Source organism: Anopheles cruzii, chromosome 2 (assembly GCF_943734635.1).
Source record: "Anopheles cruzii chromosome 2, idAnoCruzAS_RS32_06, whole genome shotgun sequence".
Taxonomy (NCBI): domain Eukaryota; kingdom Metazoa; phylum Arthropoda; class Insecta; order Diptera; family Culicidae; genus Anopheles; species Anopheles cruzii.
The window spans coordinates 32,266,457-32,280,994 of record NC_069144.1 but is presented as its reverse complement, the minus strand read 5'-3'; the positions used below and the strand labels follow the sequence as shown (position 1 = coordinate 32,280,994).

Here is a 14,538-nt window from a genome sequence, read left to right as displayed (position 1 = left end):
TGCAAACTTCGTCAAATGAAAAACTTGAGCAAAACTTGACAAACGATTGCGATGACCATTTCACTTTTCCGCCTGATTAACACATTTCTATTGTTTCATGTTTAAATTCAAAGACTTGCAATGTTCAGCATCACTTTTCCATTTCTTCAACAACCATGCTTGAATAATTACTGTAATAATTATTGGAATCAATCAATTGGAATCAATATTGGTCAATACAATATCAAAGGTAACGTATGTCAATTATTAAGTAACGTGTATCAGAACCTTATTCCAGAACTAGAGTAATCTCTTTATAACTCGAAATTAACCCTTAAAGTTTTTTTTCTGAGCAGTTCCTTGTTGATTCACTAGGCAGTCCATTCCATAGTCTTGATAAAGATGAGCAATGATAAAGATTACAGATTGATCATCTTTGCATCTACAAGGAATTTGGTGAGTACCTAATTTGAGCGAAAGGACATCTACGAAGTTAGAAGTTAGTGAAATTAGTGAATACGAACACGGTTCTGCCATCGTTCATTAAAAAAGTCCAGAGGGCCATTCCCGACTAAAGAGCCATAACGCATCAGGCACCGGCGGGATTGAAGCCGACCTCGTAAAGAATCGTGGAGAGAGAGTAGAGACTGCGATCCGTTAAATCATAGGTATGGGATAGTTAATCGATGCCTTGTTTCTGGATCTTCGGCATCATCTGTCCTAGGCGCAAAAAGCGAGATAGGCACTAGGCTACCTAGTGTAGTAATTATAGGGGTATAACGGTGTTGAACACCGTCTAAACGGTCTTCTCCCTCGTTCGGCACGAACGGCTAGTCCTATACGCTGATGAGATAGTAGGTAACTGTCAGGAAGTATTCGAATGAGCAAAGTCTTCGACAGATCAGGCCCATGCCACTGTTCCCCAAAAAAAAGGTTAAAAAAAGGTATGATAGAGTAAAATTGTATGAGACCATGACTAGTATCGGAACATCGGCCCCACAAACTTACCAGACTTGTGAGAATGAGAATGAATCAACAAAACCAACCAGATGAAAGTGGAAGCAGACTCTCTAATCCCTTCGCTACCCCAAAGGGATTGCGCCATGGGGAAACGCAACTTGTCTACTTTTCAACTTCGCTCCTTTTCAAATGGAGCGGGACGTCCTCTAGTGACTCTAGAGTGTAGACCTCAGGGACCATTTACTACAAGTCCATCAGGATTCTGCTGCATGCTGATGACTTAGCCGTTATAGGTCTAAGAGCGTCCTATACTGCCCACTCTTACTACTAGGGATAGGATGTTGTCGGACGTGCTTTTTTATTATAGAAAGTGACAAAATAATACTTAATAATATAAGAAAACAAAATTTACTACTTTTTGCACTTATTTCATGTCCCTGTATCAAGAATGAATGAGTCCTAAACATTAAACTGTACGATTTCTGACGTCATATCCGATTATTATCCCTGCCTTTTGTATCGTGAGAATGTTGACTTTTATCTATTTCCCGTTGGTCTGCCGCGTGACACAAGCTGTCATTTATTGCCTTATACGCAGTGGTGAACACGAGAACACACGTTGGGCAAAGCAACGAAATCGTTGTTGGCTCGGTGGAAAACACCTTCGTAGCGCCCAGCATTCGTCACGTGTCCACAGCAAGAGCCAAGGATATCAATGCTAAAGGCACATGGAAAAGATTAATGTTCCCTCTGACTGTGGAATAAGCTGACCGTTTGACAAATCGACGACCTACATTTGGAAACACGTACGACGACCCAAATAAAAAATATGGCGGTTCTTTATGGTCTTTCACAATCCGTTTGAAACAGAGGAAAAACTCATATTGCTGTTAAATGCAGCAAGTGTTATTCACAACCAAAGGTCGTGAACCGCATTCAAAGGTCGAATGTTTTTAATCGATAATCATTACTAAGCAAACGAAAAAGGAGCGCAAAAGTTAAAAGATAGATAAACTCATTCTCCTGCTACAACAAGCTACAGAGGGCATTGAAAATGAAACACTATGAATAGGAAGCTAAACGAATGTGACATTTAAACGTAAGAAATTAGAAATTAGCCTTCGCTCATCCCTAAACAACACATCTCTGGCGTCACCATGCGTTGTGACAGCCTCGTGTGGGTGCTTCAATTTCTATTTTTTATCATTTTCTTCCTTTAAGGCATTAACCAAACATTTTTCGTCCTTCTGTCGATCTGAAACTCCCGATTCGAATGGAACGGTGCTACAGCTGTAGCACCTCTTCACACTGCTGGGGTGCTGTTTCGTTTTGCCGGTGAAACAAAATTCATCCATAATTCATAACATCTTCTCTTGGTTCGGAAGGTCCTTTATCAGCAATCCCTTCCCTGAAAAGGGACGAACGTGTTGTAGGAAAAGGCTTCACCTACAACTTTCACTCACAAAGGTCCTTATGTACGTTGCTTGGTAGGTCGACGCTCCTTACGAAGACTGAATGGCGAACGGGAGCTGGGAGCGGTGCATAGCTTTTTTTACGCCAGCCGCCAGAGCCGCCGGAAAACATAGCCGCCCATTCGTAAGCCGTGTCTGGGTCAAATAGTGATGAAGAGGTTCTCGTGCGCGATAAGTCCCGGAGAAGTCAGTGGAGCGGTAGCGAGCAGCTCCGTGTTCGCGTACGTGCAAATCAGAAACATTGCGCTGTACTCCGTGGACCACCCCAAAACCAAGGGTATGCAAGGCAGAACGAGTCGTGAAATGAGCGAAACACTAATGCCGCCACATCTACGCTGGCGAACGTAAACGCAAGGTTCGCTAGGTTGCCGCTTTGTCGTCCAAAACTTGGCAGTACTCGAAACAACTCCTAACAGGCGAATCATAGAGACGAGCGCATAAATCATCATTCGCAGTGTGTTACGGTGATATTTTGTGCCCTTTGACTCTTGACACCAGGCACATGCCGGGGATGAAGTATGTTACATAGCAGGCATGCTCTAGAAGCCGTGCGACGTTTTCTTCAAACGGGTCGAGAAATCTTTCAAAAGCCTTTAGTGCTCGAGTCGTAAGGTTCGCAAGAACTGCGCTCGAACGTTCATAAGACTCACTTAAATAGAGTTGTATCACGGAAATGGTTCCTACTGAGTTCTGTGTAAACTGTAAGGCAAAACATGCAAAAAAGCAAAGAAAAACATACCGTAGAGAAGTATTACAGAGTATACAAAAGATCTTTCTATTTTCGTCTGCATTGCCCGGTGCGAATAAAAATCATATGAAAAACTGCTGTTTGTACCAAGACCATAGCACCTTCGGTACCGTACATAATGTTTTGAACCCTAATATAACAGGAAAAAGTAATATTAATATAATAACGAAATAAAACGATTGTTAAAAGAAAATATGTATGCAGTGTAGTAACTAAAATGCGATGAGAACACTCTCACGGTAGCGGTAAAATGGTCACACTCGACCACGCATTTGGAATTCCGATAAAAATAAACTTCCACCGCCAGTACATCCCTATCATTTGAAGTATTCTTTAACATTTTCCCTAGCGCATTTTTAGGATAGAATGAAGAAGCAAAATCGAGGAGGAAAGGATCACAGCTCGAACCGTTACCTCGTGAATCACGTGGTTCCGGGATGATCATTATGAATAAATAAATGTAAAGCACCGAAAATTGCATTAAATATTTAGTCAACGGAACGGTTTGCGCACAAGCTATAAACCAGCCACTGATAAGCGAACTCCTTTCGTGACAGAAAAGTACAAACGATCAACACTTGCAAGTGAAGGCAAAGAATTGGGTTGAAAATATTATGCCTTACGGTTGGCTTGTCATTCGCCGGCGTATGTAAGTTTGTCGCTGTACCAATCTTACTCTGGTTCGCTTCCTTTGCCCAACGATGATATTATGCTACTAGCATACTGGATGGAAAACGAAAATCATAAATAAGCTTATCATTTAATCGCTTTAGATACGACAAACCATCGTAACTGAGCATGTTATGCTACAAGCGCTTCAAAATGGGACACAAAACACTTGTAGTTATTCAAAAAATGTTGAATAATCTACAGAGAACCGTTGTTGAAAATCGAATAGGCCCAAAAGAGACACTTTCGTTAAAACATGAAACGTCGTATGTTCTGTAACATGAAAAAACGGTCAGCATATAAAAATTCGCTGATGAACAATGAGGCTGGAAAAAAAGAAAATAAAAAAAGGACCTCCTTATCCTAACGATTCTTTATGTTTCGATTTCGTAACAACGATTCTCGATAAATGCTGATTTTAAAGATAAATGGTATAGCATTAAGGCGCATAAACATCCTAAGCAATAAGAAATTTATGGTAAAAGACAATATGTTGAAAGAGAGCTATACTACCATCTTATTGACATATTTGATATCCCTAATTGAAACAAAAACCAAATTTTTAAAAGTGCGTTATAATATTTTCTTATAACCAGTAAGACTAATGTATGACTTTTTGCACCACCCTGACGAAACGTTCTAAGCGAAAGTGGCTTCTTCAATAAATTTCCCTTAAATTTGTAAGTTGTATAATACAAGTATGAAAAATGTATTCAATATAATTTCAATTAAACAGTTAGTGACATTATTTTTCAAAGCCGTAAATATTTTTTGGAAAGATTACCCAAAAATTTAGAAACATAAATGGAATAAGTATGTGTATATAAAACGTCAAGTTTACTCGATCTTATGTTTCCCAGGCACTCTGCTTTATTGTTTTACAAATACATCAATAATTCACGGAAATGCAAAAGGCACTCTTGAATCGATGTTATATTTCTGGCGTATTTACTATCTCTGTGTTCCCGTAACAATAGACATTTCAAATAAAGAAGTAAGAGTCAAACGATTCTTCAGAAGTGTTTACATTTTCTTTTTGAACTCAAGGCACTGCTTCTTTTACTCATTTAGGAAGAGCTTCTTATATGGCATCTATAAAAAACCTTGAATTTAGCTACGGGCAGACATGCATGGCATGAAATTACCATAGATCAAAGAGCGATCTGCTCATGAATAAAAAGTACATGCGGCGGAATCGGATGAAATCTGCCAACGTCTCGTTTTTGCTTGGCACGTCTCTTAACTTTTCTCAAAGTTATTGTTCGTTTCCTCGTGTAAAATGGAAAAAAAGCATCACCAACGCGCGCGCATACATTCACGTTGTTCTGATCGAAATCCTCTCGGTGTCAATGGAGTAAAGGAACGACGCCACACATTGATGACCTTGAGAGAGTCTTGCAACGTAAGCATGCTCTCTGTAAATTTGAACCCATGGTATTGAATGGTGTCTGGGTATCTGATTATTTTGAGCTTTTTGTTAAAACTTGGTAGATCTACATTTTATATTGATTTTTATTGATAGTATGGAAAAACAGAACCAGTTTCTTAAACCTATAACAAAATACATTCAAAACATTCCAATTCTAGGCTATTGGTGTTTTCATTTTCATTTTTCACACATTTTCTCGAGAGTGGTCAATATTTGGGCAAAATACCTTCCGTTCAAAACTAACTTAAGGCACAAACATATTGATTTATTTTATTACCAACGAAGGCTGCATCACAACAGTGTCTAATGAACATTCGATATTAGGGTGCTAGCGTCATGGTTACATCGTTTGTGGTATATAACGATTGTTAACTACTTATAAGAAAAATGACGCCAAATTGTTTTTTGTCGCATTGTCTTCGATAGCAAAACTTATGGCAATCATTGAGCTTCGTTCTTCTGTGCAGCACTTTGCAAGAAACGAGCACGAAACCATCTCGAAACCATTGCAAACAGCTGTGAATGCAATCAAAACGTGTTGGCACACTTTCAATTGCAATTGTTGCTGTTAGGAACGCACTGAACGCTGAATTGCAAAAAATGCATCTTGTTGAACACGCGGTTATATCTGTGGGAGTTTTTAATAGGATATCATCTTAGATTATGTCGATTACAAGTACAGAGTTTAACCGTATTTTTTTAATACTTCGAGGTTTAGTTGTGATAATATTAGTCAATTGTATTTACGCACAATTCTGTTTTGTATTTCCTGTACACTTCAATTTAAAGTGCATAACTAAACATCTTCTAGCTAATTTGGGATCCAGGCCAATCCTTGCGCCTTGTTTGCTTTTCAAAGCAATCACACCCTTGATTAAACATCTAAGAAACAAATTAATAGTTAATTCTTTGAGATAGTAAAAAACGATATTAAATTTTAGTATTGTGCAAAAACAAAACTTTGTTCACCGGTCAGAGTATTTGTGGTTTGATGTCACTGTCAGTTCCGACATCTCAACGAATGAAAATGTTTGTTCGATCAGTTTCTATCAAAGTCAGTGAAGGAAACATTAGTTAAGTTGCAATTTAATATGAAATGAATTCAATGCCATAATCAATCAGCTTCTGATAGAGCTAAATGGCATGATGATAACCACACGAAGCATAAAACTTCGTGAGCATACGCAAGGACCAAGCAGAAGTCATCCATTGCATATTATCCTCGCCACCCGCAGCTCACGGTGGGGAGCAAATTTTCGTTAATCGAGTACGTGCAGCGAACGAAAAATTTTCCGCCGCTCGATATTGGTGGTCACCATCTGGTCAGCAATTTGGCAGTTTTCCGCAGCTGTTCGAAGTCAACCGGAGGCTACGTAACTTTATCTTAACTTTTATAGGCGTACGTGTATCGCAACATTCCTTGCCAAGATGTACGACTGCGGAGCCCGAAATCAAACCGGTTGGACTTACATCCCAAGATACGCCCGAGCGGAGGAAAACGAAATACGTTCCGGCCAATATACCGGCGCACTGCGGGAGCTCCCTTAGCTCCAGGACTCGTGAAGGATATCTTCGAATGAACGAACGAAAATTACAGGTTTCTCTTCGGCCTGACGGCTGGGCAGCCCAACTATTCGAATTGCGAAATGTAGCCGCAACCATCGTAAGCCCGACGATGAGCAGGAAACTACGGCTGTCCTGCCGTACAATCCAGCAGTGCTAGTATGTGGTCTTATTATGGTTCACCGGTTGCCGGAATCTGTCATTCTCAGTGTCCATCCTCTCGCTGAACGGAATGAGCCAAGGAACGTGACAACATTTTCCATGGCCTTCTCAGTTTTCTCTGCAGCTCGGGAAGCTTCCTGAATCAGAAATCATACATCCGACTGTCCACTCATTTCCAGCCCGTGACATACCGGCAGGTTATTTCAGATGTCATGTCGAAACGAAGGTGAAGGGCTTCGCTGTTCTCGGATAAGGATGATACTCCTCCTACCCGGCTACCTGATGCTAAACTTAAGTCCACATCAGGACGATACTTAAAGCCATCACAGTGAAAGATCTAGCTGCACTATTTACTCGTAAATATTCTATCAAGCATGCTACCCGACAAAGAGTGACATACGGAGCAACACAAAGTTTGTTATGCATGAAAAATCTACAGTTCATGGTTACCTGCCCGGCGAAGCGTGCATGTATCGTTTCTGAAATCATAAATCGGTCATTGCGAGCTGCTACTCATCAAGAGTAGAGACTGCATTAGAAAGTAAGGAATACGTCAGAAAGTAGAAAATTACAAAAACAACATTGGACACGACTTCAAGTGCCATGCTAGTATTCGGAAGATTTTTCATCGGCACGAAAGCATCGTACAACAAATAAGGACACAAGACCCTACACGATAAGGATGCAATTTTAATGGATTAAAAAATATTGATACGTTTCTAACAACAAACATTTTATAAAATTGTAATCCTCAACGAAATTGATTAATACCGAGAAAATTTAAAATGTATGAGAAAGAATAGAAAATATATTATATTGTGTTCGCGAGTCATAAGCTTCATAAGCTAAATATAAAATGAATAATAAATGATTGACAAAAGAATAATAGTCATATGAAAATAGTGTTGAGAAGCCTGAAAGTAACAAAAATTATTTAAAAAAACAGACAGAGTTTCATTTCAAATTAATACGCTACACTGTTCATTGATTCAATATGTTGCATAACATTTTTCGTGGCAATGCTTTGTGCAAAATTAATAAACAATATATTTCAAAATATCAATAAACTAGGCACGACCAGGATAGGAACCGACACTTTCATAATCGCTTAAATATCATTCTGTTTATTCTTTTGTGTTCAAATTACAACATAAAGAAAATCATCACAGTCTTTTATGTAAGCAGTACTTACCAAAAGACAACCGTATTAGAAGGTACGTTTTGTATAAACTATTTAAGCACATGTAGCAGATGGAAAGACCACTTTCACAATTCTTTGCCAACTGCAAGTACGTTGATTGAACCATACTAATCAATCATCCAAATCCTATCAGCACAACTGTCCACACAGATTCGCTACAATGACTGTATTCGACCTACACAGCTGGTCAATGAAATAGGTAATTGTATAAAGCTGGTACAATTTGAACTGTACTGAAGCCATTACTAAACCAATGATCACCAAACTAATACTGTACTTAGATATACTAGTTTATGTCATTTTTTTGCTATGTTGGTGATACTTATGTCAAAAGTGACAGGTGTGTTACCACTTATATTGACAGCGGTCTGATTTGGCCTGGTCAATAAAATAGGTAATTCGTTGTATACGCTGCGATTTCACCAGACTTCTTGAAAGGAATTGGTTTATTTGATTTTGCTGCAATCAATGTTCAATTGTGAATCTACAAAACATCGTTTTTTGCAGGTAGAACATCCAGAATGGGCAGATGCACTCATTGCAACCCTGGGCAAAGAAAGATTGTGAAAAATATGCGTAAGGAAGGCGCAACGTACGAAAGCATCGCCAAAGTACTAGGAAAATCACTAAATTTTGTGAGAAATGCTTTGTTGTGGATAAAAACAAAAGAAACTCGAGATAGAGCAAGAAAAATCAAGCCAACGAGACATCATCGCATATCATTTTTGGCCAAAGCGGATCCGTTTGATGCATCCAGAGCGATTTGCTCAATAATAAATAACATTATTAGCCTAAAACCTTTCCATATGCGGTTGCAAGAGGCCAATCTACCAGGGCTAATTGCAAGAAAAGTGCCACTATTGATTAAAAAAAAATTACAGATGAGGTAACAGTTTGCCACTCAATATCGTTCTTGGGGAGGTATTGAGGGTTACGAAAAATAGGCATAATATTTTATGGAGCGACGAAACCTAAAAAAATTTGTTTCGTTTGGACTCTCAGTGTAATGTTTGACGACCTGCTAGCAAATAATTCCATCTCAGGTTTGCAAAACACATTTTTAAACATGTAGGTGGAAGTATCATGATTTGGGGATATTTTTCGTGATCTGGTATAGGTCCCTATTTAAGAGTAAATAGCACCATGCATGCTCTCGAGTATAAAACAATTATGGAAGACGTTTATGCTGCCTTACCTAGAAGAAATCATGTCACTGAGATGGATATTTCAACCAGAAAAGGATCGCAAGCATACGTCATAGCTTATGATATCGTGGTTTGATGGCAATAATGTGTCAGTTTCGCCTTGGCCAAGTCAGTCTCCTGACTTAAACCATTTTGAAAACTTGTGGAATACCTTGAAGCAAAAGTTAGTTGGACAATAGTTTTCAAACAAAGATGAATTGAGGCAAAAATTGCGGCAGGAATGATATTCCATTCCAGTAAAAACTTGTCAGGGTTTGGTTGATTCACTGCCAAGAAGAATGCATGAAGTGCTCCAAAACAATGGTGGATATACGCGGTACTGACTAATTTTGAAATAAAATATTGACTTTTGATAATAAAAAAAAGAGTAAACCGTGTAAATTCATTAAAGTTTGCCCTATACGCAGAATTACCTATTTTATTGACCAGGCCAAATCAGACCGCTGTCAAAATAAGTTGTAACACACCTGTCACTTTTGACATAAGTATCACCAACATAGCAAAAAAATGACATAAACTAGTATATCTAAGTACAGTATTAGTTTGGTGATCATTGGTTTAGTAATGGCTTGAGTACAGTTCAAATTGTACCAGCTTTACACAATTACCTATTTCATTGACCAGCTGTGTATGTAATCAATAGTCTTGTTGAACGATCATGCAAATATCAGTTGAGGGTGAAATTTAGAAAACTATTCATTACCAGCCACAAAGTACACATTATGCCGTTTCCTGTTATTTGCGGATATATCAACGGATAGAAATGCGAGGTATACAAATCTGGTACATTCTGCCGTTTACTGTCATTTGTGAGTTGCTAAAAATGCACCTAAACCAAATTCTAGTAATCTATGTTGCTGCTTCAGACAATGCAGCGGCTGCGGTAGGATACATTCTAGTGAATAAAATAAAATAAAATTCTTTTCCAGCCACCCCGATATACCCGAATTAATTATTTTCCACAATTCTCAATTCCCCTTGTGCTTCGGGCACGATTGCTATAATTAACTACTGTAGCGTAGCGCATTCGAAAGCGTTTCCATAGCTTGTGTACATGTTTAAATAACAATTGAAAAATTTAAAATACTTCTTTGAGTCACAAGCACCGTGAACTTAGCTTCTCAGTGCTCTCATACCAATGGCTTCCGACGCGTTGGCCTTTGCTGGCCGCGCACCAAAAAGCACATAAACTATTCTTTGTTCATACATTTCCCGCTCGGTACCGTTTATACACAACGTTTAATCGAGCTGGGTACGTGTCCAAAACGAACAAGGGACCCATGCTAGGCTGGCAATGCTCACACACGTGAGCTCAGCTGTACTGGGCGATCCTTATACGCTCCGGTCGGTTGGGTAACTTGCAGACCTTAGCATTTTCCCAGGACGAGCGAAAAGCTTTCAAGTACCGGTTGTGTTGAGGGACTAAAGGTGGAATCGAAGGAAAATTGAGTTTTTAGAATATCATTATTATGTTTACGTATTCTGTGCACCTTAATGCTGGCACAAGTAGGGACGGCTCAAACTGGAGAAGGTTCTAAAGAGAGAGACTTGAAGGGAATGTATTTCCACGACATGGTATGTAGACAAAAAAAATGAGCCATTGAAAAGCTGATGCACACACTGTGCGAAGGTATCAAGTTGTTGAAAACGCGGGGATGGATGTAGCATACGCCACCAGCATAATTCTTCTGTAAGACGAAACGTACACAGAACATCAATTATTTACAACACGAGATTTTTTTCTGTAAAGTTTTGTAACTCTCATAGCACGTGAAAACGATATAATTGTAGTAAAGAGTTTTGGTTGTAACTCTAGCCTTATATTCACTAGAACACGATGTACGACTTCAAGTATTCAAAAGCAGTCCAAACCTACTTCCAATAGTGCGCATGTACATACACGTATATATTCTTGTTCAAACCAACCACAGACGATCACGGCTAACGATACGATGGAATACCGTACAGAAACACGTAAATCCTCAAACGAGGTTCAGCATTTGGCGGTGCTATTTGGGGTTACGGGCAACGGGAACTTCATGGTTTAGTTTTCTGAATCAGCTACTCGCCGACATTACCGACTGTAACGAATTCCGTCAGCCCCAGCGGGATGACTCAAGACGTCTAGCAATATGGTTAAGCATGAGCCAGCAGCAAACTGTAAACTCTCCACAGGAGCTGCAGCTTGGAAGAGCTATGGCACAATACAAGAGAGTGCATGACCCGCTTTCCGAAGCTCAGCGGCGAACCATTGCTGCAACCGTGGAGGTAGCAGAATTTCATTGCATGTAGGTCAGTAATAAAATCTCAACATTACCGTCTAGGATTATAAAAATAATTTCCAGTTGCCGACCCATGGTCTCCGACGCTTTCACGTTTTCTTTATTGGTACATTTTTCCAATAGTTGTTTCCAGTTTCTGTTTTCAACGTGCCTTGACGGATGTGCATAGCCGTTGCCTTTGGTCGAGACTTTGCGATAAACGTCAGCGTAAGGAACGGCCCTTGAACTATTATGTTATGAAGGCTGTCACCCGTTTCGCGTACCTCGCGACGTTTTTCATCTATCAGCCGAGGGTCGGCGAAGGCGGCTGAACATGGTCGAGGTGGGAGGTTATTCGTCCTACCGTTTGCCCTCGCCAGTGTGACACATTGACTTGCTTGCACAATATCGGTCTATTTTCGTTTTATATATTTTTTAAATCGAATTTCTTCTTATGGCTCACTTGGGAAGCGGGTGTCTCGACTATATAAGCGGTTTTTAGTGGTTTATGGTCGCAGCATCGCTCATGAAAAAGATAACCCAAAAATGATTGAGAAACAAAATGCAGCAAGGGATAGGCCACAAATAGCAATTTTGAGATGTGATTATTTGAACATACACATTATAGCCATCAGTGTACCTCCTGTCTAATAGCTAATACTAAAAGCTAATACTATTGCAGTTAGTCAGAATGATATTTATGCCATTACAGCAAGTTTTTGAAGAGACTTACTAAAAAATAAAACAGCACAACATTTATTTGTTTACGTTTATCGTGGCATAGCTGAACACTAACCATGTTGAAGGAGTGTTCACTTCAATTAAGATTCAATTTTATGACATCCACCACCACTTCTCTATCGTCAAAGTCATATCCAGGCCTTGGAAGAATGTTATAGCTTTTGGGTGTGGCTAGGTTCGTTTCTTTCGTCTTCAACTTCAAAGCCACCCGAGCTACCGCTCGGTCACCGTAACCGTTAAAAATATCCATTTAGGTCACCGTTCATCGACATTATTTGTCCTGGTAAACGGGTTAATTATTTTACCCCCTTTGATGAGGGGTGACGCCCACCAAGTCCTTGTATATACTGCCTTGTGTTGAGTTATAACCTGTTCGAGATGCTCTTTTTAAGGACACTGTTGTTAGGTTGTTTTGAGAACTGTGGTTTAACAACTACCGAGTTTGGAAACTTCAAACTAATCTACAAATATTTATTTTTTCTTCACACTGCTTGATACGTCATTAGCGACCACTCTTATTAACATTGTTTACAGCGTTATTTACAAACAAGATAAGTGCCAAAGCGCCTGCGCTTGATTTGAAGCAAATTTATGGTGGATGTCTGCCACGCGAATGGCTGACCCAATAATGGTTTGTTTGAAATTGTAGGGCTTATGTCCAAACAATGATGTTGAATAGTTTATAGTCTCTTGACAATCCCTTGACAAATTAGTCATTACACAATTACAAACACAAAAACTAGCACGGTACTATGTTTCATAAATTAATTTTGACTATAGAGATCTTTAATGCGCCCAATTATCGTGCGAAGGCGCATCATGCATGCATATTCCTATAAAAGTACCGGACTTTCCCGTAGCAAGAATTTATGTTCTTATGCTAAAGTCCTTAATAGTCCTAAATAGACTAGTGCTTTAATCCTTTTTTTCTCTTTCGTGAATCGCGGAATTCATTCTATCTTGCCACTATCGCCACCACCAATGAATGTTATCTCGCTCACACGTTAACCTACGATGTCATTTAACATAGTTTCAAAAGTGTCTTTCATCAAAACTCTTCATACATTTTATATACTAGGGCGAGAAAGATAAAAAGTCACCATACAACGTACGTATTCTGAAACTGTATCGTTAGCGAACTGTTTTGCGTTGCAAGAGTCTCGTTTTCAATCAATTTCGCGTCATATCTGTTCATTTGAGTTCGCCAGTTAATATTGTAGGAGTAACTCGGTTTTCCATCAACTTGAGAGTCAAGACCGTTCTCGGCCTACCGAGCATAGCTTTTAAGGAGAAAAACTCTGCCAGTTTGAATTTCTGCTCACCTTTTGCGCTGCACACAAGAAGCAACTTTTATCCCATCATTGTTATTTTACAAAGGGTATGTGCGTCACCGTTGGAACTTCACTTTACTCCCTCAGTAAATCTCAATTTGTTTCCGCTACGCCGCAGACAGAAAACAGAAGGCACATCCGCAAGGCAAAGACAATCATGGTTCGGAAATGAACGAAGAGCGAAAAAACAATGATCCTGAAAAGTGGAAATTCCACCGCGTTGGACGAAAAAGGGAGCAAATATGATGCAAGGGAAAAATAGATTAGATTATTTCCTTCCGCTCTCTCTCTTCCACAATAGACGTTGAGTGCTAGTTTCAAAACGCCGACCGGATCAACCCTGCACAGCATCTAGCGTGCTGAGCGAAAGCATTCTGGCACCGGCAGTGGGATCGATTCGAATCTTCCAACTTGCCTTCGTCGATGGTTGAATTATTGGGGATGAAAAACTTTTCTCCGGCTTCTTAGCAGGAGCGTAATTCCCATTTCATTGCATTAAAGTTCCTGTTGGCGGTTTTACCATTTGCGTAACTTTCTTTATTTCCCCGTAAACTCCGAATACCAAGGGGCAGTTCTATAATGAAATTTTCTTCTAGACGAGATCCAGTTTTTAGTAAAAAGTTTCGTGTGACATCGTTGAGAATTATTATGAATCCAGCCCGACCAACCCGACGGACCTATTTCTATACATTTCTTTCCATTCTTAAGAATATTGTTATTATTATAAATTATGTTTGGTATTACACATTAGTTATTGTTCAAATTCCGGCTTCAAAACCTCTTCAAGGCATCTTAGCAAATTAGAGCACAGCACATT

General features: G+C 39.4%; 1 protein-coding gene across 1 annotated transcript in view; it reads right to left on the bottom strand.

The window, feature by feature from the left end:
- The window catches only part of LOC128278894 (uncharacterized), a 75,484-nt gene that overhangs the window by 49,027 nt on the left and 11,919 nt on the right, over positions 1–14,538 (bottom strand). The window lies entirely within an intron of this gene.